Raw genomic sequence first — 27,709 nt, 5'->3', positions numbered from 1 at the left:
TGACCCCATGGACCAGAGCACGCCAGGCACTCCTGTCTTCCACTGCCTCCCGCAGTTTGGTCAAACTCATGCTGGTAGCTTCGAGAACACTGTCCAACCATCTCGTCCTCTGTCGTCCCCTTCTCCTTGTGCCCTCCATCTTTCCCAACATCAGGGTCTTTTCCAGGGAGTCTTCTCTTCTCATGAGGTGGCCAAAGTATTGGAGCCTCAGCTTCACGATCTGTCCTTCCAGTGAGCACTCAGGGCTGATTTCCTTAAGAATGGATACGTTTGATCTTCTTGCAGTCCATGGAACTCTCAAGAGTCTCCTCCAGCACCATAATTCAAAAGCATCAATTCTTCGGCGATCAGCCTTCTTTATGTTCCAGCTCTGCTCCTTCTTAATGGCTACCAAAACCTGCCACCTGGCCTTTCCTCATGGTAAGGCCACTTTTGGAAGGGAAGCAGAACTCTGCCAAAAATCCCATAAAATCTTCATGCTCTGGCTCTTGTTTGCTTTAGAGGATGAAGCTTGGACCTTAGTAATGGTTGTGGACCACTCTAAGTTGGAGCTATGATAGACCTCACTAACACTTTTCAGGCACAGCATCTCCTAAACATTTGATACTGTGGTTTGAAATAGGTTCAGCTTGGCAAGCGGATGATGAAAAAAGGAACATGATGGGAATTACCATGGACGTTTGACCGTGCCTTGTCTCCATCCACAGGATTTATAGTTGCCACATATTTGTAGATTCCTATCATGTCCTTTCACTTTACCAACCTATACATATTTAATTCTTAATCCTCCCTGATAAATTAATCTTCCAAGCCCCCTGGTCAACTGTGTCCTCCTTCATTAAATCCCTCTAATTTTCCAGCATATTACAGGCAGTAAAATGCCAACAATTAAGAACTGTATTCAGAGAGGTCACAGGCAGAAACAGAAAATGGGTGCATTCGTGTTGAGATGGCACCTCAAATGACCATGCTGATTTCCTCCCCAGCCTTTACGCCCTCCTTTCAAGGGGCAAGTTCATACCCAGATTATTTGCTGATTTCTCTCATACCTTAAACTTCAGCATAGGCAAAGGTAAGTCAGTTATGTCCAGTCGTGAATTACTCTGGGGTTGTAGCGCTCATCTTGCTTTACTGGCCGAGGGACCCAACGTTTGTCCGCAGACAGTTTTTCCAGGTCATGTGGCCAGCATGACTAAGCCGCTTCTGGTGAAACCAGAGCAGTGCATGGAAATGCCGTTTAACTTCCCGCTGGAGTGGTACCTATTTATCTACTTGCACTTTGACGTGCTTTCGAACTGGCAGGAACTGGGACCAAGCAACGGGAGCTCACCCCATCGTGGGGATTCAAACTGCCAACCTTCCGATCGGCAAGCCCTAGGCTCAGTGGTTTAGACCACAGCGCAACCCACGTCCCTAAACTTCAACATGTCTACTCTGATATTGTAACCTTTGAGCACCACCTGCTTAAGATTTACAATTACTTTCTGCCCCCCACCCTCCCGCATCCCAGAGACATGAGCGTGGTGAAGCTCATTGGTAGAGCATTGACTTTGCACGCAGAAAGATCCATGCTTCAATCTCTGGCATCTCCAGAGAGGGTTGGGAAAAGACCCCTTGCCTGAAACAATTCAAAGTGTTGGTGCTGACCTTTAAAGCCCTAAATGGCCTCGGTCCAGTATATCTGAAGGAGCGTCTCCTCCCCCATCAGTCTGCCCGGACACTGAGGTCCAGCTCCGAGGGCCTTCTGGTGGTTCCCTCACTGCGAGAGGCCAAGTTGCAGGGAACCAGGCAGAGGGCCTTCTCGGTGGTGGCGCCCGCCCTGTGGAATGCCAAGGCGATGGACAACTACCTGACATTCAGAAAACATCTGAAGGCAGCCCTGTTCAGGGAAGTTTTTAATATGTGACATTTTAGTGTATTTTACATCTCTGTTGGAAGCCGCCCAGAGTGGCTGGGGAAACCCAGCCAGATGGGCGGGGTACAAATAATAAATTATTATTATTATTATTATTATTAGATGCTGCCAGTCAGTGTAGATAATAATAAGTTAGATGGCCCAACAGTCTGAGTCTGTAGAAGGCAGCTTCCAATGTTCCTTTGGCTTCTTTGTTTCTTAAAGCCAAATCTCATTATCTCTTTTTTTTCCGATCCACACTTCTAATCTCTCTGGTTCTCATTGTATCATTTCTATATCCTCGGTGGTATTAAAAAAAAACCCTTCTAATTTATTATCATCTGTAAATTTCATTAACATGCTATTTACTCCTTCCAGATAGCTAATGAAGATGTTAAGGACGATGGGACCTGAGAAGGAGGCGGAGAAGAGCCTGGAAGCTCCCAAGAGAAAAGGGATTGGAGCTGTCCTGACTGCTAGATGCCTCAGGCCAGGATGTTTAGCGTTGGTGGCAGGAGAGTAGAAGCTGAATAAAAAGCTCTTTGCCACTCGCCTAATATTCCTTATCTTATAACTACCTGTTCAGTGTATGAGGAGGTCTTTGTTTCTCCAGGGTATTTGATTAAGGTCAGAATATTTATCGGCATAACAAACACACACACAATCCTCATTTTCTTACAGAGTTCCGGCCTCCAGCTGTACAGTAGTCACTGAAAGTAAAGTCTTTTGCACATTTGTTAAACTACAGGACCTCACAGGAGGCAGTGATGGCCACCAACAAATTCATGGAGAGTAAAGGTATCAATTACTATGACCCATTACTGCCTCCATGGGTCAGAGGCAGTAATGTGTAATGGTTCTAGGGGTTGCTCGTGCGTAAGTCGTTGCCACACCTGGCTGAGTTACCTGGGTGAACCCTATTCTGTCCGGATAGCCACTCACCCGTGGCTGTCTCAGTCGCTGGCAGAATCCGTCTGTGGGCGTTTCTTGAACTTCTTCCAGCAAAGAAGTTCTTCGATGCCCAGTCTCCTCCTACTCTCCCTGCGCGGAAGCCTTCTGCACAGGGAAGGTGTGGGCAGCGGAGGACCCCTACTCTCCCCGCTGGTCTCTGGCGCGGAGTCATGGAGCCACCTCGCCGCTTCCCCCATCTTCTCCACTGGTGCTACGCTGATTTCCCTCCCCAATAGATGGGCTGCTTCTCTCCCTCCTGGGACGCTCTCCGTAATCCCTCTGGAGCCCTCCCTCTCCCTCTGGCTCCGATGGCAGTTCCCTGACACAATGGTTCTGAATAACAGTTGCTTGAAACTGCAGGAAAGGAGAGGCCTCTTGTGTTCAGGTTCTGCTTTCAGCTTTCTCACAGGCATCTGGTTGGCCACTGTGAGAACAGGATGCTGGACTAGATGGGCCATTGGCCTGATCCAACAGCCTCATCTTACGTTCTTATTGTCTATACAGTGGTATCTCAGGTTACAGACACTCCAGATTACAGACGCTTCAGGTTACAGACTCCACTAACCCAGAAATAGTACCTCGAGTTAAGAACTTTGCTTCAGGATGAGAACAGAAATCACGCGGCGGCAGCGGGAGGCCCCATTAGCTAAAGTAGTACCTCAGGTTAAGAACAGTTTCAGGTTAAGAACGGACCTCCAGAATGAATTAAGTTCTTAACCCGAGGTACCACTGTACTGGAGAATGTGGTTGTACAAAGGCCTGCTTGCACTTTCTGGAGATTCAGGTCTCTCAAGCTGAGGGCTAGACTAACCTTAATGCAGAGTACAGAATAGGGTCTTGGGCATGAAACCGTTACCCAAGAGCGAAAAGGAGGGGTTTTGTGCTGGATTTCTTTTGAACTCCCCAGCATTTCCACTATGATGGCTGATCCCTCATTGCTAGACATGGGAAACAGTGGTTATGCTCCCAACTGGAGGAAAATTTGAAATACACATAAGCTGGTCAGCAAGGTGTGCAGAATACCAAATTTCCTGCCGGGATAATTTCAAAGATAGAACAGCGTATGAGTGAGGGAAGCTGTATAATCGTGCAAGAGAGAAAATATGCACTGGTGTACCTTCCAAGAAAAAAAACCAGCCTAGAATTATGCCTCACTATGTTTCAGCCAGGTCTAGAAATATGAACCACTCCAAGACCCATCCAGCCTTCACTGATCACAATATACCTTACATCTGACCTGCTTCTGTCTCAACAATATATGGAAATCACAAAAGAGTCAGATCACAAAGCAGAGTCTGCACCACTGGAAGGAGCATGAATGTACATTGTTGCTTCCGGCAACATCACCCTTACTCAAGCCATAAAGATTTCCTGTGCTCCTGATTTATTTCCAAAAAAATTGTAGAGGTCAGGGGTGCCAACTTGAATAAAATATTGGGGGGCAGGTAAGCCCACATAATCGATCACAAAATACAGCATGTGCACACCATTTGAATTGCAATGTCCATCAACTTTGGGGGCTTCTGCTCCCTCAAATATTATATTGGGGGCAGCCTGAAGATGTACTGTGCTCTGGACAAACCAGACACCTAGTGTTCTTGCCACCTTCACCAAGTGAGGGAATGGGATGCACACAGTATAGTATCCTATGTTTAATACTTAGGCCAACCCTCTGTTTGTTGTGGCTCCACTACAACCAATCCAAATAGCTAGCCGATTGGAAACACACCTACAGGGGAAATAAAAATCAGGGAGATTCCCAATAAACAAATATTATTTGTCAAGAGTTAGAGGTGACTCTTCTATGGCTCTCCAGATGTTTCCGGATGACAACTCCCATCATCCCTGCTCACTGGCCTTGGCAGGTGAGGCTAATGGGAATTGGGACTTCAACAATATCAGGAGGGACACAGAGTTAGCCTCTCCTGGGTTAAAAGCTGCTTCCTGGTGACCCATTTCATGAACACTCAGCCAGATTTGTTTGTTGTCTGGGTAGATGATGTTGTATTTACCAAGCATCATCCCACACTTTCCTTATCGGGAAAAGGTCTGACCTTTAGGGGAACTGGGTTTGCTTTGCAAGAGCTCCAAACTGGCTTCAATAATGCAGTCATAATTTGTAGAGATGTGACTGAATCCCACCAGATAATAGTGACAGTCTGGAAGTATGGAAGTACACAGAATCACACCAATGGAGACCTCAGCAAGACCATCAATAAAAGTCAAAGGTGCAGACAGTAAAATCACCCTCACATCTACATGCCAGATTTGTTCATCTTAACCATTATTAACCCAAATACCAAACATACAAAACCATTAACTACTGCTACAAATACATTTGTACATTAATTCAGATAAATTTACAGCAAATGATGCTTCAACCTACAATAGTTAAAGTGGGAGGCATTTTCCAGTCTTCCAAAACACACAAACCATTCCATTTTAAGGGATTGTGTGAGTACACTTTAGGTTAATTAATCCTGGATAGAAGATATGGGTGTATTCAAGGTTGTGAGGACGTTTTCCTAAATAGTCACTGAAACAGTAGCAGAGCCTGACTCTTTACCAGCCTGATTGTGCGAAGAAAGGGATACAGTGGTACCTCAGGTTACATACGCTTCAGGTTACATATGCTTCAGGTTACAGACTCCGCTAACCCAGAAATATTGCTTCAGGTTAAGAACTTTGCTTCAGGATGAGAACAGAAATCGTGCTCCGGCAGTGCGGTGGCAGCAGGAGGTGCTTCAGGTTAAGAACAGTTTCAGGTTAAGAACAGACCTCCGGAACAAATTAAGTACTTAACCAGAGGTACCACTGTACTGACTTCATAAACCAATCCTGAGAATGCTTTCAAAAGAGAGATTCTAATCTAATAGAGTGATTAAAATGCCAGAACCAGAGAGTGGAGCATATCCCACATCAGCTCATTTGAGCTAAAAAAACAACAACCTGTACTGTAGTTATATGAACATCAAGGACAGGATGGATGTGGGGGGAAATACACAAACCTTGCTATGATCACAACTGAGACACACCTTAAGAAATGAAGTAAAGTTATCATTCCCTCAAGTACAACTCCTGAGGGCCACATAACAGCAGTGAGTGGCGTCAGAGGATCTACCACAAGGCCACTTAAACAGTCTTTGTACAATAGGCTACCTTCCAACTAAGGCAAAACCATGACTTGGGATCTATGCCTCTCCATCCTCTACAGAGGCAAAGAAGAGGCATCATCACATTCAAAATTATGGGCCACCAAAGCAAAAGTGCTTTACTGGGGTGCAGAGCAAGGCCAGTCAGGATAGGTGTGGCCTAGGAAAAGAGGAAATAGTTCCAAGGCCGGATAAGAGAGGCCTAGAGGGCCATATATGTATCTGAGGTTTCCCACTCCTGCTCTAAGGTTCCTAGTTCAAGGATCCCTGAAACTCTGTCTCACCATTCTTACTTTTTGAGCTACCTTGAAAACCCTCCTCCTCACTGTCTTCTGTTGCTAAAGCACAGCAGACATGGCTTTAGTGGTGTACTGGCGGCTACTGGAAGACAAGGCTGCAACATTATGATCCACATGTGGATCTACCACAAGGCCACTTAAAACTAAGTGCAGAAAGCACTACTAATTTATTACATGATGCCCTGTCTGCAGTGTGTGCAGTTCAGAACAGATCCAGAGGTGTTGCTCTCAATGAAGAAAAATTTGGGTGGTTGTTGGCCTACCTATCTGAAAGGTCAGTTTTCATCTACAGATCCCAAGCAATTCTCAATGCTTAAATGGAAATAATGTTTTCCAAAAGTAGTTTAGGCTTTGGCCTCTTTTACTATTTCAAAAGAGCCTGAAGTGCTCTTCTAAAAGTTATTATTAATATGCTTTTACTGTACATAGCAAATGTTCCCTCATTTGTCCTCAAAACAGTTCTGATGTAAGCTACTATTCTCCTAAGGCTAAGAAAGTGATGTTCCTAAGGTACAGGAAGAGTGGTCATGCTGAACTCAAGGCTCATGGATCCAAGCCTACAACACTATCCATAGGTCTATGTGGCTTTTGGTAAATGATGCATGGCTCATTTCTCTGCCCACAAGCTCATGTCAACAACTTTAAACTAGGTCAAGCACTACATTTAGAACTGGACTGGTTCACTTTCTGCAAGAGGGATGATAATTCCAAGAGACCACCAGTGTGATCCCATGAGTAACTTGTGGGATATGAAGAGCTGGGTTTGTGTCCTAGCTTAAACAATGAACTCACTGGCTTTGAGGAAGTCCCACACTATCAGTCGCCACCTGTGCATCTGCACAGGCAAGATTCAAACCAGGGGCCTTATGGCTCAGGCACCAGCTCCCTGCAGCATCAAAGCACTGGGAGGTGAGAATGGGCAGGGCAAGCCAGCTAGGAGTTTGCTATAGCAGCCCATATTCCTCAGGGCTTGGGGAAACCCGGTGGCGCTTGGAGAGCATAGGAAGCTGCCAGTGATTGATGCTCAACCTCTGAGTTATGGCCTGATGCTACTACAGGATATCAAGACCTGCTAGCCTCATTGTGGATAACTTGTCCCTAGAGGAGGCCACTGTGTCCTCCCACTGCACATCCAGACTTCTTGTACCCAACCTGGTTTCTTCCACATTATCTGTCACTGACCTGTCCTCTGCCATCTCCATTCAGTCTGCCTGCCCAAAAACTCAGCGCATGCGCACTCTCTTTTCCTGCCTCTGTTCCAAAGTTGCACAATGGTTATGGGAGTCATGACAAATTGATGTGGGGGAGGGGGGACAGACAGACGATGGAGCTGATAATTGAAAGGCACACTTTACAAAACAGCCTCTTCAGATAATGAACAACATGGGGCCCGTTCAAGTGCAATTGAGTACAGTATGTCCATAGTGGCTTTCTCTAACTGTACAATACCAAATAACAAACGTACACCAAAATGAAAGGCATACTACATCCAAAGCCCTCAAAGCACCTTGCCTTTAGAAGCCAAGAGCCATTACGGTCATTTTTTTGGACGGGGAAGTGACGACAAGTTTACACATGCACATTCATAATGCAACAAGTGCAACATCAAAGGGAGACCAGCATGTGTGGAACAGCCATCTGATAAACAGTTAAATTATCACAGACAGAGCTTTGAAGTCACTGCAGACGCAATGCTTTTCAACGCAGGTGATTCACATGTTCAGCTGTGAGACTTCAAGCAACAAATCACTTGGTGAGGAGGCAGCTAGAATGCCCACGATTCTGTCAGTTGGTTTTAAAGCAGAGAGACCCTGTGGCCTTAATCCTAAAATACAACGGGTCAGCTCACGCAAAGGTCCATTGACTTAAACATAGCCCACTGGCAGGTATAAAGACTCAGAAGCAGGCCCTAGGCTGCTGGACCAGTTTTTAGAAATATACAGCTTCCAGCAAATCAGAGCCTGGTTATTTTAATGAATTCTGCTGCATTCACACAGTTATGAGTCCAATGGGATTGGATTTATTTGTTTTTTAATTGTTGTTTCTCTTTTGCAACAAGAAATAAACAGGAACAAAACCCACCCCACATTTCTGCATTTCAAATCAAAGAAAATGCATCAAACAACTTCTGTGTGTCATTATGTGCAGTGGCTGAGATTCTAGTCTTTCCCTTCCCCATCCACAAGTGATACAAGTTTATCCTCTCCTCTCCTACTCTGAAAATCTGCAATATTTGGGCATTTCTTTATTGAAGCACAAGGCTGCTGTAATAAAGTGAGTTGCACCAGGCAGAGCTCTATGGAGTTTCCCAATCTGGATTCACTTGGGAGATGCCGCAACCGTCACGACTGAAATGCAGAAGTGGACCTGGGGCTGGAAGAAGCAAGGAGGCCAGGAATGCCAGAGCAAGCAGAAAGGACAGTCAGGTATGGAAGTGCATTGAGTGAACCAGAAGGAGATGAGCTGGAGAACAGCAAGGGCTTGCACAGCAACACACATACTGACAGATTGATACACAGCCTTACAGACTTTTCACGTCTCAAAATTCCCCTTTCTCCCCACAATTCCTTATCCTTCTCACTATATGAAGTGCACCTAGCTATTTTGCAAACCACAGAAACTACTCGCTGCGGCCTTTGTTACACAAGTGCTTTGGAGCTGTGTGTCCGGATTGCGGATTGCTGCCTGTTTCTCCAGATGCACAATTTCACACTCAGCAGAAGTGTGGAAAGATGTGCTGGAGAAAAGAATCATAGGACTGCCTGAGATTTTAAGGAACGCAGTTCCTTTGGGCTGTGTCACCTGGGTTGACTCTGCAAATCATCACACTATGCCCTTTGAACTAAAGGCAAAGAGACTGACACAGGCCTCCATGGCTGCAAGCATGCCCAACAGCTGATAAATCTTTCAAATGGAAGCACCCCAGCCTTTCTGCACACAGCTACTGTACCAATAATATTTACCTCTCGCTCTCAGTAGTTCTGAGCCAATGTTGGCAGGAGCTCTTGCTGGACTTGACTGCTTCACCTGGCTTTTGGGGAGCATGGTCAAACCAGCAGAAAGTGGAGTCCTTGGCATTTGCCATGCATTTATCCTGTTTTATATGTATCTGTTTCACATATATTTGTGGTGGTAAGTCATTGTTATGCACCTGAAGCAATGAAACAGTATAGGAAAGAACTCTCAAGGAATGAAATATATAGAAATAATTCAGCAGTGGTGAGAAATCCCCTACTAGGGGATAAACAGTATGTATCATGGAGATGGAGAACCTGCGGCCCTCAGATATTGCTAGACTACAATTCCCACCATGCATTGCTCATTGTCGATATTAACTGGGGCAGATGGGAGCTGGGGAGTCCAGCAACAACTGGAGGACTACAGGTCCCCTATCCCTGCATGGGGTTCATGGTGGAAAGTGCGGCAATGTTCAGAGTGCTGAACTAAGGAGACCCAAGTTCAGATCCCAGACTAATCTGCTTAAAAAACAGGATAACCCCCATGTATTTCACCCAGAGCTCCTTGAAGAAAGTGTAGGGATGAAAGAAAGCTGTGGCAGCACTGGAGTGGATTTCTACATGCATGAGCCTTTCCTTTTTACATCTTGGCTGGATTGAGTGGCAAGATAAAATGTTTACGCCCCAGTTCAGTCTCCTGTATCCATCAACTCAGACAGCATAATATGGGGAGATCCAGCAACTCCCCCAGGATAAAGATGGATGCATGGGACCAAGTCAGACCACTGGACCATCCAGCTCAGGGTTCCCACAAGGACCGGCATTGACTCTCCAGGATTTCAGACAGGGAGTCTTTCTCATCTCTACCTGGAGATGCTGAGGAATGAACACGGGGCCTTCTGCATGCTCTGACACTGAGCTCGGGCCTTTCCCACAAACCCATAGCATATGCAGCATCCTCTAGTGCTCTTGCCACCTTCACCACAGTGAAGTTGCAACTAAAGTCGCAAAGCTTGAAATAAAAATTATATAGAAAAGCAAGGGAGGTCACTCCTAAGCACTTCCAGACATACTGTATTCACCCTTCACCTGCAGAATTAGCCATCAACGCCCCTTCCCACTGTTGCACATAGAGAGGCAGGTGCCAGGTCCGCTCTGCATGTTGAGCTTGCAAGTGCCCAGGCACATGCTTTCTAGTGAGATGCCTGGGAAACCTGCTTTCCCCATTCTTTCCAGAAACAACAGGACACACTCACAAATGCCAGCCGCAGCTGGATAACTACTGCCCCCTTTGTAAAGCGGGGTAATGTGACATTTCTTCCAAAGCTAGTCAGGCGCACAAGGATGCGTGTCCATGTGTCACTGGTATGGGGGTGCACCTGCACCCTCCCCTGCAAGAAGATGGTGACCTTCTAGAAGGCTTGTCTAGACTGAAAGGGAATATCTCCCTTGCAGCCCACCCACCCCATTTCAGCCAGCAGAGAATGATATGCCATTAATACCGTGATATTTTGCGGCTTCACAACCCACTTTAGCTTGTTGGAATGTGTGCAGAGAATCTATCAAGGCAGAGATCCATCCACGATCACCCACACATATGAAATGACCTATAAGGCTTCTCCCACCAGCTCCACCACCTCAAGGGTGAGTAATTTTGAAAAAGTTGCTTTGGGAGAATTGGAAGCATCACATCCAAAACAAGATGAGAGGGGAGGAAGTCAAGAGTTTGGTGAGCCCTCCCTTCTCAATTGCTAATAAGAAAACAAACCATTAATTACCATCCTGGTTTTTGGAGAGATCAAAAAGCTTGCTATATGAAACAAGGGAACTAATACCAACTATCACCGGAGAGTGGCTGAAGAGAGAAAACCAAAGCCCTAAACAGAACCAGACAACACCTCTCTCATCAATCTTTTTCCGCCTGGAAGGAAAACCAGTGTGAGCTGGGGGTTCCTTTTTGTTGTTTTTCATTTTCTATGCAATGACTGTTATTGAAATCATCCCCCTTCCCTGCCATCCCCCAAACCTCCAGCTACTTCTCATCCGACTGTTGCCTGTGTCCATGAAACAAACTGAATTCACTTGAGTGTTGCAAAATGATACAAAAGCAAGGAGGTGGGGGGAGAGAAGAGGAGAGAGGTGGGAGGAAGAGACTGCTAAACATTTGCCAGTATACATAATTCCCCCCCCCCCTTTTTTTTTATAAGCTCTCCCTCTTGGAAACAGCTTTCCCACATGCTCCAAATAATGAGAATAATTAATCATTTGTTGCATTATAAAGTGTTTTCCAACTGCTATCCTCTCCAGAGCACTTTGGGCTACTGCACAGACAATTGCCAGGAAATAACAACCACTGTAGGATTACTCCCCAAAAAAACAAATTAAACAACAACATTGTGAAGAGATCCCAGGGCTTTTAAACACAGAGTCAAATTAAGGGGTAGGAGCAGCAGCAGAGTCAAACATCTTTTGCTATGAGATGGTTTAGCCAAAAGTTAAATAGAAAGAGGAAAGCCTGGTCCAGGAAGGGGGAATTTCTGAGCCCTCCCCATTGCTTTCCACCCCCACAGAACAATAAGGAACCCATGTCAGATATCATATGTCCTTCATACCTGCTATGCCATATTTAGAGACATACGAGAACACACATAAAGGGAACATGTTATTGGTCCTACGCACACAGATCTTTTCCTGGAACAATTTTGCAGATATATCACTAGTTACATGCCCTGCACACTGGATCACCACCCCACCTTCCTCATAGAAATGATGATCACTTATGGGATAAACAGAAGCAGCAGGAGCCCCACGGAGAGGGGCTTGGTCTGTTTTTAAAGGTTATTATTTCTACGGTTCGAGGAGGAAACAGGTGCTGAAGTGAAACGCTTATGGGGAGAGGATTCCAAAGGGTCGCCTCCAACATTAGGCTAGACCCTCTGAAATGAACGGGCTTGCCTAACTTGGGTCCCTTCATTGCATTTCGATGGGTCTACTCTAAGTACAACTTAGTTGGCCACAGCCCCCAAGTTCCCTGTTTTTGTTTAATTAAGAAAAGAGCAAACAAACAAACAAACAAACAAACAAAAGCCATCCAGGCAATAGGTTAGCCAGGTGTGTTCTCGTCACCTACCTTTGCATGGAAGAGAAATATCCGAGGAGGAAGGGGTAGGGGGAGTCCAGGTCCAGAGAAGTTTGAAAAAGAAGGTAGTTTGACAAAATTCCCAGCCGGGGGGAGGAAAGAAAAAAGACACCCCACACGCGCGCGCACATCTACAACGGGGCTCCCCCCCCAAAAAAGAAGACGATGAGGATCAGCTGAGCGCCGGGGAGTGGAGAGTATGCAGTTGCGTTAGATCCATAGCTGGAAGCGGCGGCGAGGGCTGGGAGGCAGGAGAAGGTTTAAAGGGGAAATACATGGTAAAAAAACCGTGCCTCCGATTCAGACTGGAGTCCGAAGGTTGGGAGCCTGAGCTGGAACTCTTGGCGCGCGCGCCCTTGCGCGTCGGGGTGGGAAAGGGGGCTGGATGGAGAGGGGGGAAGGAAGGAGAGCAGGCGAGCGAGCGAGCTTCCCGGGAAAGAGCCAGGTGAGCGAGAGGAGGAGGGAGGGAAGGAAGCAGGAGAGGTGGAAGATGGCAGGGGAGAAGTTTGGTAGGGAAGCCTGGAAGAGGAAGAGGAGAGGGTCGTCTGCCGTTGCTTTCTCTTTCTCCCGCGCTGTGCCTTATGCTAGGCTCAGGCTTTTCGCAGAGTGGATGCACCGGGAAGGCAACCGAATCGCTGAACAGACAGAGAAAAATGCTGTCCTTACAGTGACACCAAATGTCTTTAGGGGAAACCTACAATTACTGGAAGGCAATTTTAGGGGAGAAAGGAAGGGGTGAAGCTCGCTCGCTCGCTCGCTCTCCCCATCCCCAACACACACACACAATTCTGCCCCAGCTCTCCGCTGTTGGACTCAAGATGACTGGTTAACAGGCACACACACTATGCGTCTTCATTTCCAGTTTTTCATCTGAGAAGGACTTCAGGTTTCTCCCTATCGGTTGGGAGGAGATTGTGAATTTACCCCCTTTTCAGAGAGATGGAAGGTACTTCCAGAGGGGAACTTGGTGTTATAAATGCGTGGGCTGCCAAATGGGTCACTGATTGGCAACAGGTTTTTGTTGTTGTTAATTGGATTTTCGATGGATATAATCTGGATTAAATTTGGGGGAAATGTGGGCTGGTGTTTGGACGATAATGACGTGTGGGTGCTGCAAAACAAACAAACAAAAACCACTTGTATACATGTGGAGCACCGATCCCACAATAAACACATGTCTCTGGAGGTGCCTAGAACAAAACTGCTGCATCTTGGATTGCCAACAAGTCACTTCCAAGCAAGGATCAGACTGAAAACGATTCACCAAAAATATGTTGTCATGTGGATGTGGAGAGCAGGCAACATGTTTGGTTACAGGGAGTTTGGGACTACACTGCTAAATTAGGATTATGGCACATTACAGATGGGCAAATATGCCAATTTTTGTTTTCCTCAGTTTCTCAATTTCCAAACGTAAATTCACTTTTCCACAGTTCCACATCAGTTTGATTTTTTTTAAAAAAAAAAAAAACACATGAAAATTAATCAGCATTTTTGTATGACTTTCTAACATACACACATTTGCATGTGACTCTGTCTAACATATGCACTTTTGCAAAGCAACTTTCCCTAATAGAGTGCATTTAATAGAGTGCATTTAGGGATGCGGGTGGCGCTGTGGGTAAAACCTCAGTGCCTAGGGCTTGCCAATCGCATGGTCGGCGGTTCCAATCCCCGCGGCGGGGTGAGCTCCCATCTTTCGGTCCCAGCTCCTGCCCACCTAGCAGTTCAAAAGCACCCTTAAGTGCAAGTAGATAAATAGGTACCGCTTTATAGCAGGAAGGTAAACAGCGTTTCCGTGTGCTGCGCTGGTCTGGCTCGCCAGAGCAGCTTTGTCATGCTGGCCACGTGACCCGGAAGTGTCTCCGGACAGCGCTGGCCCCCGGCCTCTTAAGTGAGATGGGCGCACAACCCTAGAGTCGGACACGACTGGCCCGTACAGGCAGGGGTACCTTTACCTTTAATATGTTATTTTCACTAATAAGCACATTTTTATGCTCTCTGTGTACCCCAGTATATGCATCTGTGTACACATTACTTGGCTGGAGAACAGCACTGCAAAATTAAGAAAAGTGCACATTTTGAAGGATGGCTGTGTCTCAGTTCACATATTGTTTCAGAAAGTGTGAATTGGGCAGTTTCGGTTTTAACTTCAAACTGAATCAAATTTCTACCCTATCTCTCTGCACGCTGGCACTTAACGTCATTCCAACAGAACCTTCCAAAGGGAAGTGGGTGGAGGCACTACTTCATAAGTTGGTACAAAAACATACTCTGACTTCTTTGAACAGTTTGAAAAGGTGAATAAGCCCTACTGATGTGTTCAGAGTAAATGTATGTGGGCTTAAAGTGGGGAGGGGGCCTACTGCCCTGACTACATTCAAACATATTTCATATAGGTGTCAATCTCATGTGGGTACCCATTTGGACATCTAGAGGACTTATATTGAAATTATTATTATTATCATTATCATTATTTTATTATTTATACCCTGCCCATCTGGCTGGGTTTTCCCAGTCACTCTGGGCAGCTCCCAGCAGAATAGTAAAAACACTTAAACTAAATATATAAGATCCATGTACTGACAGTCACTGTATTTACAATATGAAATGATGGTGAGTTGCTATTATTAGTATATAATATTTTTTCTCTTTATTTCCCCCACTTCTTATTTTTACATTCTCTTTTTTCTTTTCCTCATAAAAGAAAATAAAATTTGCTTTAAAATAATAATTTTATATATATATAAAGTGGGGAGCTGCAGGCATGCCAGCCCCACCACCAACATCCCTGTATGCACTTCAGACTGGCTCACGTTCAGCGTGAAGATCTGAAGAGGGGTTCTAAGCACATTTAGGTGAACTTTGGGCACATCCAGGTGTGAGTTTATTGTAGAATTGGTGTTGTAGTGTTTATTATATTTATTTACACCATTTTGATACCACTTAATATATAAAACTATATCAAAGCGGTGTAATAACAGACAGCTTAAATAACAAACATTACAAAAATACAGAGTTAACACTCCTCATACCCTGTTCCAAGCACAATAGGTTTGGTGAGTTTCCCAGGAGGCCCCAAGGATGGAAAAAGGACACCCCTCTACTCATAGTTCTTTTCCCAGTCTCTCTTCCTCTTCTTCTCCAGCTGCTTCCCTGTTCCATGCCTGTATTATAATGTGGCAACTATTATCAGTCAAACCACTTTATTGTAGAATGGGCATCCACACCACACTATCAAAATGAAAGTCCACACTCTTTATGCATGTAATCCGGACTTAACATGGACTACACAAAAATTATTCATTGCTAGTGTAGAAGTCATGGCCACTGGGCCCATCACCTCCTGGCAAATAGAAGGGGAAGAAATGGAGGCAGTGAGAGATTTTACCTTTCTTGGGCTCCATGATCATTGCAGATGGTGACAGCAGTCACGAAATTAAAAGACGCCTGCTCCTTGGGAGAAAGGCGATGGCAAACCTAGACAGCATCTTAAAAAGCAGAGACATCACCTTGCCAACACAGGTCCGTATAGTTAAAGCCATGGTTTTCCAAGTAGTGATGTATGGAAGTGAGAGCTGGACCATAAAGAAGGCTGATCGCCGAAGAATTGATGCTTTTGGATTATGGTGCTGGGGGAGACTCTTGAGAGTCCCATGGACTGCAAAAAGATCCAGCCTATCCATTCTTAAGGAAACCAGCCCTGAGTGCTCACTGGAAGGACAGATCATGAAGCTGAGGCTCCAATACTTTGGCCACCTCATGAGAAGAGAAGACTCCCTGGAAAAGACCCTGATGTTGGGAAAGATGGAAGGCACAAGGAGAAGGGGACGACAGAGGACGAGATGGTTGGACAGTGTTCTCGAAGCTACCAGCATGAGTTTGACCAAACTGCGGGAGGCAATGGAAGACAGGAGTGCCTGGCGTGTTCTGGTCCATGGGGTCACGAAGAGTTGGACAGGACTAAACGACTAAACAACAACAAGTGTAGACGTTCTTTAGCACATTTAAGTGGTCGTTTCTTCAATCACATCCCCTGTTTGCTTTTCACCTGAACACAGTCTAGCTACATAGAAAGATGCATAGTTTTCTCAATTAGGCTGCACCACATTTTTGGATAAAGGCATCTTTCCTAATAATCCCTAGCCTTGGGCTGGATACCCATCATCTTCTGTCCACTCACGCAAAGTCTCTTGCACTAAAGGATGGGTGAGTTTTAATGTTGTGCAAAAAAGGAATCCTAAGCAACAGTTGTGCTAGTGGAAACTCATTGCGAAACAGATTGCACAATTTTATCTCTGACAAAGGTACTTTTGGCAAGCAACGGAAGATTTTCTGTTTCCATGTGTACCATGTGGCATGATTCATTTTCTTGAGTCTTGCTTAGCTTATCTGCAACCAAGTTGGCATGTTGAGAATGTGGATTGCGTGGATCCATGCAGAGCTTGGCACGGTGGTGGTGGTGCTTCGCTGTGCTCTCTGTTTGCAGCTCAATCCAGATTTGTCGCATCACCATTGACCTACTTTTTGCTAGGTTTGCAGCATGGAGCATGTGACATAACTCACTTTTTTGAGCTTTACTACTCTTAGCAACCAATTTGGCATGTTGGGAATGTGGGTTGAGAGGATCCATGCAGAGCTTGGCACATCATACAGTGGGTTCGACTTCATTGTGCTCCCGGTTTGCAGCTTATTCCGCATTTACTGCACCTCTGTTGACCTACATTCAATAGATTTGTGCTAACGCACTATTCTTGTAAGTTTAGATGAGAATATAAATGAAGCAGATTCTCGGTATGCCAAACGTGGATATGTGAAGGGGCTCTTATTCCTTCACCTGAAAGCCTCTCTAGCATGCTGCATCTTTCATGCTCTGGTTTTCTGTTTATATATGAATGATGTAGGCTGTGTCTACACCAAGCTTTTCGTGGCACAAAAATGGAGCTTTCTCGGTCTGGAGTTGTTTGTGCTCATCCTCAGCATGCTGATTGCAACTAGATTGAGTCTAGATCCTGTCGTCCACAAGGGTGAGCATGGCAACTTGATACATGGTTAAAAACCCTCCCCTTGATGAGGTTATCCATGCCTTTTCCTCTCTGCACATGCCCCAAGTGAAGGATGAAGTGGCGATTGAAACACTGGTATATGTCTGCCCACAAAATCATTGGGCAGGTGTGGACACACCCACTCATTGCCAGGACCACCCACATCTGTTTTCATCTGCTTTCCAAGTGGACAAACTGCAGGGTAATGTAGAATCGCTTTGCAATGAGCTTTTATTTTTCAAATGAAACTGGTTTCTCAAGAAGCACTTTTCAGGGGCAAAAAGTATGCAATAGATTGAAATTGCGTGTGGACTACATGGGGAGGTGGGGGGGGTGGAAAGTATTCGAGTCTCCATTGATTCTAAAACAAAACATTTTGTGGATGCAGTCACAGTCTGTTGGGGTGTGTTAACTGTGTACCCTGTCCAGTAAAGACTGGACTAAGCAGCCTTCACTTTCCTCCCAGCTCTGCAGCAAGTCTAATGGGAGTTCTACTGTCCCTCCATCAAAATCATTGGGCCAATGACTTCCTACTAGGTTCAAATCATTGCTACTCTATTAAAGTAAATTGACCAGAACCACAACTAGACAAAAATCATTTTAGCTCTAATGCAGTCAACATGCCCTTGAGAACTACAGGACCAACTATCTCTACCGAAAAGCAAGCAGTCTTGCCCCCTTTTCAAACCAGAACAGTGCAGGAGGAAATCAATGCCTTTTATGTTTATTTTCTGCCATAAAAGAATTTGCCATATAGAGTTATTTCAGGCTTCCTCAACCTCAGCCCTCCAGATGTTTTGAAACCACAGTTCCCATCATCCCTGACCACTGGTCCTGCTAGCTAGGGATCATGGGAGTTGTAGGCCAAAAACATCTGGAGTTTGAGGAAGCCCGAGTTATTTTCTTCCTTCAAAGATTTTGTGGAGGCAGATAGATTAGGCAATGTGTAACATGGAACGGCATTAACTATTTTTCATTCAAGCACACACTAAATTGGGTCTGACTTTAAGCTTCTCCACTGTCAGGCATCTTTTTAGTTGCCACAGATATGAGCACCATCAGTTAGAATGGTGCATGCAGATGAAGCCCTTTCTCTCCTTCCCTCCCAGTTATCTTTCCCTGGTGATTTAGAACGGTGTGGAGATCGAGAGACAGACACCCAGTTGCAAGGTAACCCCAGCTCTCTGGTTTTCCGTAACAGTTTGCAATACCTCAGGGGGCATATTAAGTCCATAATATTTTCCCTGTGATCCAGCTTGTCCTTGCAACTGCTTCTGCTTCCACCTCACATCAGGTTCCCAGTGGTGCATCCTGTGATGTTGATCAAGGGTAGGTGTAGTAGCCTCTGAAATGCATTTTAAACAATGCTTTAAAATATGAGATTTGAGCATGGCAGTGCAAGAGAGAATAGAGATCAATGATCTCAATCAATTGTAGAACTGGGCAGTTCATACAAAGAGAAATGTAAATATGAAATGTATAAAATGTAAAGTATTACACACAGAAAAGAAGTGTCAAATATAGTGTAAGATTGAGAGTACTTAGTTAACAAGTTAGTAGCATCAGTTGCAGTAAAATATTCTGGGGTTGTAATAGATAATAGGCCAAGCACTTGCCTTTGTAGTGGAGTGACACAATGTAGAGTTAGACGTGATCAGTGAGGTGGCCAAGTGCACTGATAGCACCAAACCGACCTAGGATCTCTCCAAACTGAGTGAGTGGGCATTAAAATGCACAAATGTGACACAATGGTTTGGTTTGCACAAAACAAACTATAGCTTGCAGTTGGATGTCTCCCTACATCAAACCCTTTCCACCCTCATTTAAACATATCAATTGTTGTTTTATAATAAATTTATTGGTGTATTTCATCTGCTCAAAGCAGCGTACAAGAATATAAACAACAAATTAGTTTTTAAAACTTAAAAATATTTATCGAATCCAAAAACAGATTACTTCCCCACATGAAACTTTGAGGTGGGAGAGTCTCCACAGGAGGACTTGATGCATATTTGAACTGGTTTTTCTTGTTCCTCTTTACTGAGTCTGTACACCTCTCTCAATATCCTCCCCTCTCACCAGTGAATTCTTGATCTGGAGTTAAAGGTTCATAGTGAAAGGCTTGCAGTTGATCATCTCCCTAAAGGAAACACTTAAGAAGAGCCTATTGGATCAGACCAATGGCCCATCTAGTTCAGAATTCTCTTCTCACAGTGGCTAACCAGATGTCTATGGGAAGTCCAAAAGCAGGGACCTGAGTGCAACAGCATCTCCTCACTTGTAATTCCCAGCAACTGGTACTGTATATAGAAAATGGTGGTAGAACATAGCAATCATGGTTGGCATCAATTGATATCCTTATCCTCCATGAATTTGTCTATTCCTCTTTTAAAGTCATCCAAGTTGGCGGATGTCACTACCTCTTGTGGGAGCAAATGCCATAGTTTAAGTATGTGTGAGGAAGTATGTCCTTTGGTCTGTCCTTGAAGCATCCAACATTCATGTTCATTAATAAACCCTGGCTCTAGTATTATGAGGGAAACTTCTTCCAAGCCACTTTCTCCACACAACACACAATTTTATACACTTCTATCATGCCCTGCTTTGCCCCCCCCCCCAAAAAAAACCCCCCTCAAGGTAGTAAGGTCCCTCTGAAAAGACTGTATCACCACATCTGAACTGGTTACCAAGCTGCACAGCTCTATTCCCCCCCCCCCCCACTCTTACTGTCTTTTTCCCCCTCAGAGAGGACAGGCTGAGAAAGGAGGATTTCAATGCTATTGCACAAATGATAAATCAGAGCATTTTGATTTCACATGTCTACAGTACACCAACAAGCCTTTTTGGGGTGGAGGGGAGAGAGAAACGCAATTGAATTTATTCATGCATGAATATCAATGCGAGAAGGAGAAAGAGGGCAGTGAAGAGACTGAGATGTTGGGGACGGAAAGAGAGGAAAAGGAAGAGAGAGGAAAAAGTGGCGGGGAAAGAAAACAGGAAAGCTGAGGGAAGGAATGTTAATAATAAAATGCTATGAGTAGAAAGAGGAACAAAAAGGTCCAATTGCATCTTCAAGGCATCTTCTATTGATCCAGACTGCCTGGCATTATTTTGAACTTAGACTCACAAACTCTTCATGCCAATACAGGGAGAAATCTATGAGCGAGGGCTGCGGAGGACAGCCCAGCAGGCAAGAGAGAGAATGTCTTGATTCATTTTTCATACAGATGCTCATTTGTGAAACGTATTAAAAAAAGTGGAACTCTTCTGAACTTGCTCAGATAGAAACTTGGTGTATAAGCCACATGGATTTCAGAGAGATTACATAGATAGATATATGATTATAGATAAATAGATATCCACACCATACATTTAAAGCAGATGCCTTCCCTCAAAGAATCCTGAGAACTATAGTTTGCTCATGTGCATTAAATGCGCTTTAAATGTATGAGGTGGGTGTGAACAGAGAGAGTCTAAAAACACTCACTATTTAACTATTCATACTGATACAAAACACTTTGCTGTCTGAGGTAAAAAGAAGATGGCCTCCATCAGCGCCGCCCCCCACCCCCGCCCCAAGTCCATATAGTGAAGGAAACAAGACTGGCAGCTGGACCTTATCCCATTGTTCTAGGGACGTTTTGTAATAGGGAATTTCACAAACGTGAGCAGTTTGAGCTCTGGGCACAGTACTGCACCTAAAATTTCAGATTAAAATTGCCACTGTTAATCAGAGGTAAATCGCAACCAAGTTCAATGGGGCTTCCTCCCAAGTAAAGTATGCATGGATTAGGGACCTGAAAACTTTTTAACCCAACATGTTTTGTTTACGTTGCCTTGTTTAATGTACTTTAATGTAGGATGTGCTTTTAATCTGAAATATATTAGCCACTTCGTTATCATGGTTTAAGGAGTGCATGTTAAAGTGTTATCTACCTCAGACTCTCACAGTGATGCTTAAAATCAAAACAAATTTTTGGAGTGGGATCCTTGAAGGACCCTTAAGTCTTAGGTTTGTGAACTGTATGAGGTGGGTGTCTCTGCCATCAGTTGTATAGGCCTTTAATATATGTTGATTGTGGTGCCAAAAAGATATATTTATTTGAAGGAAAGGGGTATAGGAAGAATCCAGGGCTTTTCTGCAGAGTGGAAGGAAAGGGGGACCTTTTTCTGCCTTCCCACTTCCAGCCACTCTCTGAAGCCTGGAGAAGCAACCCTCATAAGAATATTAGGAGGGCCGGCAGGGGAAGTTTGGCTTTGTTTTTTGCAGTCTTCAGATGAGGACAAGACCATGTGAAAAATGAACATAAGATTTCAGCTGCAGTTCATTCATTTTCAGCTTTGTATTGTTATAAAAATGTACACCTGGACATTCTGTTGTTGCACCCATAACCTAGGTTTAAGGTGCCGTTTAGCTCCTAGCTTTCATATCTCAGTTTCTAACACTGACCTTTTTTCAGCACTGGCGAGAGGAAAATATTCCCCACGACCCCTGAGGGCATTAAGCTACCTTTGAGGACACAGAGCAGGCTGGGGATGTGCACTTTGCCACCACTCCACACCCACAAGTTTGCTCCACTCACTTTGCCTCACATCAGCCGTCCCCAGTTGGGTGCCCTCCCTGTGTTGTTCAGCTACACCTCCCATCATCCCTACCAATGGCCATGCTGGCTGGGGCTGATGGATGTTGGAGCCCACAGCACCAAGAGGTTGGGGAAGGGGCTGTTGAAATTGCAGTAGCCCGTGCACAGCGGAATGATGAGGAGTATGTGCCACATACTCTATATTACTTTATTTACACTTCTAAGCTGGTAGATTACAGAGAAACATCTTGCCTCTGCCGGAGCAGAGAAAGCATCCTCTCTCCTCTAAAGCACGGAGAGAACACACTGAAAAACAGTGAAAAACAGGAAACCAGTGTACGTCACATCCAGTCTCCCTTTCCTGTGGGAAAACCCAACAGCACAGACTGTGGAATGTAAACACCTGTCTCGTGACAAGCACTTCGCTGCACAGTGAAGAGAGCAGAAACCAACATCCTCCCCCTTTCTGTGAACATCACTGGGCAGCGTGTTCGTACAATATCAGTACAAACCCAACTTCTGCACATAGGTACAGTGTTGATCCCTTGATACAATCTTGGACAATACATCAGCAGGAATTTCATTACCTGGCATATAGGACACCGTTACGAGTCCCTTCTGAATACGTTCCCTAGCATGTTGCAACTTCAATTGCAAGTGCTTCGTGCTTTGCTTACAACCTTCAGAATTCAGCAAAGCCAAACATGCTTTGTTGTCCTGGTAAACCTGGATTGGACATTTGACAGGAATTCTCATGTCTTTGCACAATTGTAACAACCATTCACAATCTTTGAGTGAATAAGACAGTGCATTCAGTTCAGCTTCACAAGTACTTAAGCTAACTGTTGTTTGCTTCTTGCATGACCAATCAAATAGACCCTGATTGTACATGTAGCAAACTCCAGACGTGCTTTTCCTGTCTGTAGTGTCACTTCCAAAACTTGCATCTGCAAATATCTCAAGACCACCAGACTTCTGATTGTTAAATCTCAGTCTGTAATGCATAGTGCCTTTCAAATACCGCGCTATGCGTTTCAGAGCTTTCCAATCCTTAACAGTAGGATTGTTGACTTGTCTGCTTAGCAAATTACAGCTAACAGCAATGTCTGGTCTTGAACATCTGGCAATGAAGTTTAGCTTGCCTAGCACACTTCTGTACAGTGTAGTGTCAGAAAATGCTTCTTCAGTGTCATCTACCTGATAACCTGTTGTCATCGGTGTGTCTACAGGGTTAGCATCCATCAGGTTTAGTTTGCTTAACACATCAGCAATTTTCCGTGACTGGTGTACTAGAATGTTACCATCTTGATCTCTCTCTATTTCCAGAGATAGGTAGTTGTTTACCTCACCAAGATCTTTCATGTCAAAGTGTTCTTTCAGTTGAGCTAGGGCGTTATTGTACATTGTGACATCATCCCAAAAGAATAAAAGATCATCAACATAAAACAAGCAATACAATTTCTTTTGCCCCTCCTCTTTGATAAATACACATGGATCAGCTTTCCCTTGCTTAAAACCTAGAGAAAACAATACTTCAGTGAGTTTTGTGTGCCAACATCGCGCACTTTGTTTGAGACCATAAAGGGACTTCTTCAGAGCACAAACAAATCCCTGTTTTACCTGTACGCCATCAGGTAGAAGCATATAAAGTGATTCACCTAGAGATCCGTACAGAAAAGCTGTATTTACATCGTGGTGACTAATGTGTAGATTCTCCTCTGCAGCTAGCTTGAGCATAAGCCTAACATTGGAAAATTCCCACATTCTCCCCCCACTTGGCATTGTACTCAACACTTCTGGTGAGCTTAATTGTCTTAGAGTCAGTCATCATTATTCTGTAAGACCCTTTCTGATAACCTAGAAAGATACCATGCAAACCACGCTTGTCTAACTTGGAGTTTTGTGGTGAGTGAACCCACATGTCAGAACCAAAAATTTTCATGTGTTTGATGTATGGCTTTTTGCCAAACATCTTCTCATAGGGGGTACAACCAATCGCTGAAGATAACCTGCGATTATAACTGTAAGTAAAACACGAGAGAGATTCAGCCCAATAACTCTCTGGAAGATTTGCATCATGCAGCAAGGTTTTTAACCCTTGAAGCAATGTTTGATTTGCCCTCTCGCAAAGTCCATTCTGCCATGGCGAGCGAGGACTAGACAAATCGTGTTGAATTCCTTTCTCAGACAGAAAAGCTTCAAACTGCTGAGAAGTGAATTCCCCCCCACGATCAGTGAAAAGAATTTTTATCTTCTTACCATGCACATTTTCCAACCAAGCACAGAATTCCTTGAACCTTGGGAAAGCCTCTGATTTCTGCTTGAGATTGTACACATAAATATACCTGGAAAATGCATCAATGAGAACCATGAAGTACCTATTTCCACCCAAAGAGGGCGCTAGTGGTCCAACCAAATCAGCATGAACAACCTGGTATGGTTCTGTAGCTTGTCTACTAGACACCTTTCCTTTCGCAGCCATTTTCACCTTGTTTGCTGTGCATGCTTTGCACTTCATGTGGTACCTGCAGGGTTTAATAGTCATACCTTCAACCAAGGCAGGCATTTTAGATACTGCCTCAAAATTCAAATGGCAAAATTTTCGATGAAAATCATGAATACATCCTGCATGCAAACTTTTGTTAGAACCTGCAATGCAACAAGTGTCATCCTGCACAACATCATCATAATATAAAACATACAAACGATCAACATATTCAGCATGCAATACATAATCATTTTTCTTTGTGATGATGCACCTTTTGTTCTTAAAGGAAACGTCAATTTTCCGCTCATTCAGCTGTCCAATGCTGAGCAGATTATGTTTGGCATCTGGTACGTAAAGCACATCTTTTATCGATAAGTCCGAACTGTGAAGAACAACAGTTCCGTAGCCTTTACTGGGGATTGTGTGGTCATCCGCCTGGTGAATTGCACCTTCCTGCGGTGTAAAAGACACGAACAGTCGCTTATCGTTGCACATGTGATGGGTTGCAGCCGAATCAACAACGAAGAAAGATCTAGACGTCTTCTGGACCTTTGCAACCTTTGGATTGAAGCGTGAGACCATTGCCTTGTTCTGCGTTGTCCTGGACACTGGACCTTTGCCTTTGCTCTGGCCTCTTCCACGTGATGAGCTTTCGCTGCGGTGCTCTGTCTTGGCCCTGGGATATCTGCATTCCCTCTTCATATGGCCTAGACGTCCACACGAGTAGCATTTCACTGCCTTCAAAGCTTTGGCGCCATTTGGTGGTTCCACTGCACTCTGGGATGACGTCTGTGAAGACTCCCCCTTACCCATGCAGCTATCACCCTGGCGGTCTGCTTCATTCTGAATCACGGCAGTATCACAGGCTACTCTGAGCTGAGCATGTGGCTGATTGGCATCAGATTCCCCATTTGCATCAGCCAGCCTTCTGCAGCTAGCCATCATGACTCTGGCATTAGCCTTCTGCGTCATCTCTGCTGCTTTAAATCAAGCTGCTTTATACAAGCTGCGTCTGTGCTGCTTCATTCCAAAAGCAAGTTCAAAACAGCCTCTGCCTGTGAGCCTGTGCCACTCTGCTTAACTGCAGCTGCCTCAAACCTCATTCCAAAGGCACTTTTAAAAGGTACTTTCGGTTTTCCCCAGCATAGGAGCTTGTTCCTTTGAGCCTTTGCCCGTGCCCGGCAAAATGGCCATTAAAAGTTCAGAGTCCAGCCATAAAGCCATTAATTAGGAGCTGGCAGGCTGCCCGGAGCATGAGCAACATGCCTCTCATCAATCATCCTGACGCGCAGAGATATCGTCCGATCCGTCCCTCTGCTTTCCTTTGCATTCTTTGCCGGCACTCCAAAGTCCATCCGTCACTTTGACTGCGTTGTTCTGGGCCCATAACCAGGAATGTTGAAATTGCAGTAGCCCGTGCACAGCGGAATGATGAGGAGTACGTGCCACATACTCTATATTACTTTATTTACACTTCTAAGCTGGTAGATTACAGAGAAACATCTTGCCTCTGCCGGAGCAGAGAAAGCATCCTCTCTCCTCTAAAGCACGGAGAGAACACACTGAAAAACAGTGAAAAACAGGAAACCAGTGTACGTCACATCCAGTCTCCCTTTCCCATGGGAAAACCCAACAGCACAGACTGTGGAATGTAAACACCTGTCTTGTGACAAGCACTTCGCTGCACAGTGAAGAGAGCAGAAACCAACAGGGGCTGCTCTATAGCTTCTGAAAGAAATAAAGAAAGTGCCTTCCTTTTCATCGCCTGAATCAATGATGCTCAGTGGTAAAGAAGGGAAAGCGGTACATTTTCAGTTCTAAAGAGCATTGGAGCCCTCCAGGAAAAGGACTTCAATGAGAGCGATTGGTTTTATTTAGAGGGGGCGAACTACTATCCATTGTGACTTGCCTGCAAACAGAGAAAGGGGATTCCAGTAGGGGACAGCGAGAGAAAGAAGATTCTCACAGACAAGAAGCAGCTTTGGGTCAATGGCTGTCCCCAGGGCAAGTGGATGGGCAGGCGGGATGACGTCCTCCCTTCTTCTCCCACGCCTCTGCCCAATCTGCTTTGCAGCATTTAAAATGCATGAGCACCCACATCCCAAGGGGAAAGCCAGGCTTCCTGGTTTCCAGCTGTTCCGCCACAGCCAATGTTTGAATTTAAAGGGTCTGTCTTACAAAAACTTGACCTGTTCACACCTCGCCTTCATCCCTATAGCCGTACCACAACCAGTGATGACCAAGGATGACTCCATTTTGATGCTATTGGTATGCATCGTGACAAACACCAAGAAGTATTTTGGCACGTTTTCCTCTGCTGTTGCGGCCAAAGGCAGTGAACTTATAAAAGCCTCCCAACATATGCTTTTGCTCAGCTCTTCCTTGAAAACTATTATCATCATCATAATCAATAATAACATTTATATACTTCTTAATATGCTAAATTCTTAAGCGGTTTACATAAAGCACAGTAAGATATATATATATATTTAAGTAAGAAAGAAAAATGTATATAGAACATTGAAACCCCAAAATACAAAGGAATGCATCAGTAAAAAGAGTGGTGAGGAATTCTGACACATAAGTCTTTATGCAGCTAGACACACAACTATAAAGGCATGAGCATGTAAACAATACTGTTCCTTTCCACAAGCACTTGATCCAGCATCAGCCACTAGTTGTGGCTTGTTTATATCATCAGCTGACTGGAGAAGACATGTTCATCCCAGTCTGATCTTATGCCATCAGAACCAATATGTGTTTCTTAATATTCATGAAAATTTTAAACTTTAATATGGCAAAATTCATATAGTTAAGAAAACAAACAAACAAAAAAGGATGTATTTTACCAAGGTCTCTTATTTGCTTGTTCCACTGCCTGGGAAATTTACTCTCTGCCTCAAACCTTTCTCCCAAGCTCAGACCTTCTGCTTGCAGTTGGGTTAAGGACAGGGGGAGTTTCTCATTTAAGGATGAACCTGTCAAATTCAGAATTTTTGAAACAATATGCAAACCAAAATTCGCACTTATCTGAATTTTGCAATGCAGTTCTCCAACCAGTACTTGCAAAAATGCATACATCAATGGAAAGTGTGCATAAGAATCAATGGAAAGTGTGAATATATTAATGGAAATATCATACAAAAAATGCATATTAGGGGAAATTGCATATGAAAACATGATTATTAGAAGATGTTCACA

General features: G+C 44.5%; 1 protein-coding gene across 6 annotated transcripts in view; it reads right to left on the bottom strand.

The window, feature by feature from the left end:
- CACNA1I (calcium voltage-gated channel subunit alpha1 I) overlaps positions 1 to 27,709 on the bottom strand; it is a 366,532-nt gene that overhangs the window by 278,750 nt on the left and 60,073 nt on the right. For 3 of the 6 annotated variants that reach the window (XM_079994541.1, XM_079994546.1, XM_079994545.1), the window contains exon 1: positions 12,384 to 13,207. The exons of 2 other annotated variants lie outside the window; for them this stretch is intronic. The gene's annotated coding sequence lies outside the window, so the exon portion shown is untranslated. Of the gene's footprint in view, positions 1 to 12,383; positions 13,209 to 27,709 lie in introns of those variants that run through there. One more of the 6 variants, XM_079994544.1, reaches the window with a different exon arrangement.

Source organism: Podarcis cretensis (assembly GCF_951804945.1).
Source record: "Podarcis cretensis genome assembly, chromosome: 10".
Classification (NCBI taxonomy): domain Eukaryota; kingdom Metazoa; phylum Chordata; class Lepidosauria; order Squamata; family Lacertidae; genus Podarcis; species Podarcis cretensis.
The sequence above is the reverse complement of the archived record's forward strand: the minus strand, read 5'-3'. Positions and strand labels throughout refer to the sequence as shown.